This window comes from Silene latifolia, chromosome Y (genome assembly GCF_048544455.1).
Source record: "Silene latifolia isolate original U9 population chromosome Y, ASM4854445v1, whole genome shotgun sequence".
Lineage (NCBI taxonomy): Eukaryota > Viridiplantae > Streptophyta > Magnoliopsida > Caryophyllales > Caryophyllaceae > Silene > Silene latifolia.
Genome location: NC_133538.1, coordinates 356939232 through 356943125, shown reverse-complemented (window position 1 = coordinate 356943125; position 3894 = coordinate 356939232).

Sequence of the window (3894 nt, the reverse complement as noted above, 5' to 3'; positions counted from 1 at the left end):
TTGTTATATGTTGACCTTGTTATTGGGACAAAACTATGTTTTTCTTTATGTGCCATTTCATGAATGTTTACTTTGTGTCCGACGCTAGCTTCCTCGCACTGCCCTTTTGATGATGTCAAGAGGGGGAAATGTTAAACTCATGTTTTAGTATACTAAGTCTCTTGATTAAACTATGCTCATGCTTAATGATCCAATTCTCCCTTGTTTTTGTGGTCTCTTAAACCTGTTTGGCACATCTGATTTAGGTTCTGGCTTCATAAGGGTAACTTGCCTCTATCTATTCCTATTATGATTTATTTTTGACTGACCATGAAAGGGGGAATATATTTTAAATCAACATTCGTTTTGTGTTAGGCTTGTCATCATCAAAGGGGGAATTTGTTGGGTTCCTTTGATTGATGATGACATGCCCATTTAACATTGTTTTCTTAGTTTACTTTTTCAGGAATAATCGATCATTTGAAAGTCTTAATCAAGAAGTGTTACTTTTTCAGGAATAATCGATCATTTGCTACCCAAGATTTAGAGTCTATTGTGTCAACTATTGTAAAGTTGAACGAGTAGAGTACTTGCAATGGTAACAGTCAAGCCTCCTGTTACACTCGTTGGTAACAGTAAGCTGGACTGTCACTTTGGTATGTAACACTTGAATAAATCTTTCAATTTCGAAATTTTTTTAAATAATCAAAATGGCATCTTCTTTGTAGTACCACAGTTTTTTGAGTCCTGTTACTCGGCCAAATAGGGCTAACTCGGCCGAGTAATGTGTCTTGTGTTTTCTGGTCAGGCTACTCTCCAGGAACACTCGGTCGAGTAGTGTAATAGTCGGCCGAGTAAGGGGTTCTCGGCCGAGTACTCTTGGTACTCGACCGAGTATCCGGTCTGACAGGTATTATTTCCGCGGTTTGGTTAAGGATGATTAAAGTTATAAATCGTGTTTTAACAGTTTTACTTTTCATTTTACCAAAAACCTAATTACTTCCTACATTCTCTAATCATCCTTAATCACTCCCAAGGCTTTGATCGTTCATGAGTCTTTGTTCATCTCTCTCTCGCGTCACTTGCGTCGGTAAGTCACTAGTTCCATACCTTTTATTTAGAGTTGTCTTTTAGGGTTTTACCCTAATGTTGGAATTGGGGAAAAGGGGTGATTGCATGTTTGTAATTAGATTGTTGTGGTTATTGTTAGGTGAAGGATTTGTGGAAGAGCCTTTCTAGCTTCCACTGTAGACTTGTATTCGGATCATTGCTAAGGTAGGGTTTCCCTAATTAGTTGTCTGTTTAATTGATTTAAGATGATTATGATTGTATTGGCATGACTAGTATCGTTGTTGGCTTGTCTTTCTTGATTGTTGGAATTGTGGTGGATTGGCTGTATTGGTGAGGTGCGTCCTCGGCTGAGTGGAGTCATTTTTGGGAATGGCGCATCATGCCCTTGATTCACCTCTTGTGGTTCCTGTCACAAAGGGGGATGTGCACGTTAATGGACATGGGTTGTTACTCGTTGCGATGAGCGGGGCTTAGGTGGGCAAGGCTGCGATCCCCCATTGACAGTGTGGATTATCTGTTGCGGCAGGTAATATGGCAGGACTATACACTTGAGTGTGTTGTCAGATATGAGGCATGATTGTAATGTGAGGATGGTTGTATAGTTGTTGTCGTGGTTGTTTCTTGTATATTGCTTATCTTAATTATTCAGTGAACTGACCCTGTTGTTGTTTTGTAAAACTGTGGTGATCCATTCAGAGATGGTGAGCAGATTGTGATAGGTGATGGTTATCTTTCGCTGCGGGGACGAGGATGTGGGATGTCATCCCTTTGAGTCTAGCTTCTGATGTTACGAGTTTAGATGCTTTGGATTTTAATGTATTGATATTTATACACTTTCGTTTTGGTATTCTTTGAGACATTGTAATCGTTAAACGTTATACTTTAATAAATGTTTCTGAATGGTTACTTTTGATATACTAACCTCGGGCAACCGAGATGGTAGCATCTTCACATGCTAGGGTGGTCCTTAGTAAAGATTCTTGGTATGTGGGGGTGTTACATTCTTGCCTTAGTTTTGAAAGATGATTTTCAGCCTATTTTTGAAATAATAAAGGGTGGCTCTTTGGAAAAGGATATGCTAATTTCAACTTCAAAAGTTTTCCTCAATTGTGCTAAAACTGTTGGGAAATGTGTCCTCAACAATAGTGCGATTACATGATTTAAATATCATTATTAAATCTCATTTTAAAGAATACAATTGGGAAGTATTTTTACTGTCAAATGGTCAACATATATCGGTAATGATTGGCTGACTAGAGTTTGACATTACTGTCGTGCGACGGTGGTGATCAGTTGACCCCCTAGGTCATACCTATAGGGCAACACTCTTAATTGATCATTTAATTAATCGTATAATGTTACGAGTTAATTAAATTACTTGAAAAATTGACGGACGATTTTGGAAGTAAAATTTACGTATCAAATTGAAATGTGATTAAACGAGATACGGTCTGAGTAATCGAATTGTATCATTACTCGGATGAAATTATTGTTTAAAGAAACAATTGGATTTGAATGAATTATTATAAATATGATTTATAAATTGGTAAAATATTTTGGCACAAGTAATTATGAATTACTAAGTCGATTTTGTATATGACGTATTTTTATTAATACGTTGATTTTTAATATGTTAAAAATACATAACAAATTTATGTTACATATGACATGTGACATATTTACATTTGACAAAAATAAAATGGATTTCATGTCATCCATTTGGGCCGAAATATTGGGTGGAATTAACATATATAATATGTTGATTTAAGTTAATGGAAAGCATAATGATGATTAACCTAATACTAGCCATGCACCCTACACATTCTTGTAAAGAACAAATTGTGCATGCATTGGCCTTTTATCCCCCTCCTACCCGGTTCTACCTAGAAAAGAACAAGGGGTTCTTTTGCTTAAATAATTATCATTCACCATATGAATGGGTGTGTGATAATTATTATTCATTCACTTCATAAAAATTATTTTTAGAGAGACAAAAATAATATTCTTCCTCTCCTCTTCTCCTACCCGGTTTTAGGAGCCAAAACCAAACATTTTTGGTTCAATTTTTCTTCAAAATTAATATTGTACTAGTTCATATAATATTAATTTTATTAAGAGTTAGCTTTGGGTATAATTCCTAAGGAGAGATCCTACAATTGGATCTTGTTTCTTCCATTAAAGGAAAGCTCAAGAACAAAAGAAAAGGAGATTTGTTTTGTGCCCATTTAAACCGAAATTACTATGTAAGGGTGATTTCTTCTTTATTTTGTTAATTTGTTTGCATGCATAAGACCTTATTAATTTTATGACAAATTAGTTAAACACATATGAGTATGTTAGTATGTATATAGATCTACATTTCCTTCAATCGGTATCAAGAGCCACGGTTGTTTGCATGCAAATCGGTTAAAAGTTTTTCCGAGTTATAAGAATAACATATAAAACTTGTAAAATTTGTGTTATTATGAGATATCACGAAATTAATCCATGCATGTTAATATTTCTGGTCCTAAAATGTTTTAGGGTATTTTGGTTAATTTTACGGATTTTTATTGTTCATATATTACAATAATGGCATTTAAATATGATTTTATGAGTAAAAATGTCATTTTCGGTCTAAAATTAGCTATACTTCGAATTTTCAGTTGATTTTTGGATATGTTGTCACATATATTATTTTGAGATAACCTATAAATTTTCATAAATTTTGGACTTGTTATGCTCGAAAAATGAATTTTTCATTATTACATTCGGATTTAAGTGAAAAATAGGTTAATATGAGTTAAATTTCGAATCTGGTCATAGAAAATTAATATGTTGTCACATGCAATTTTACAAGATGTG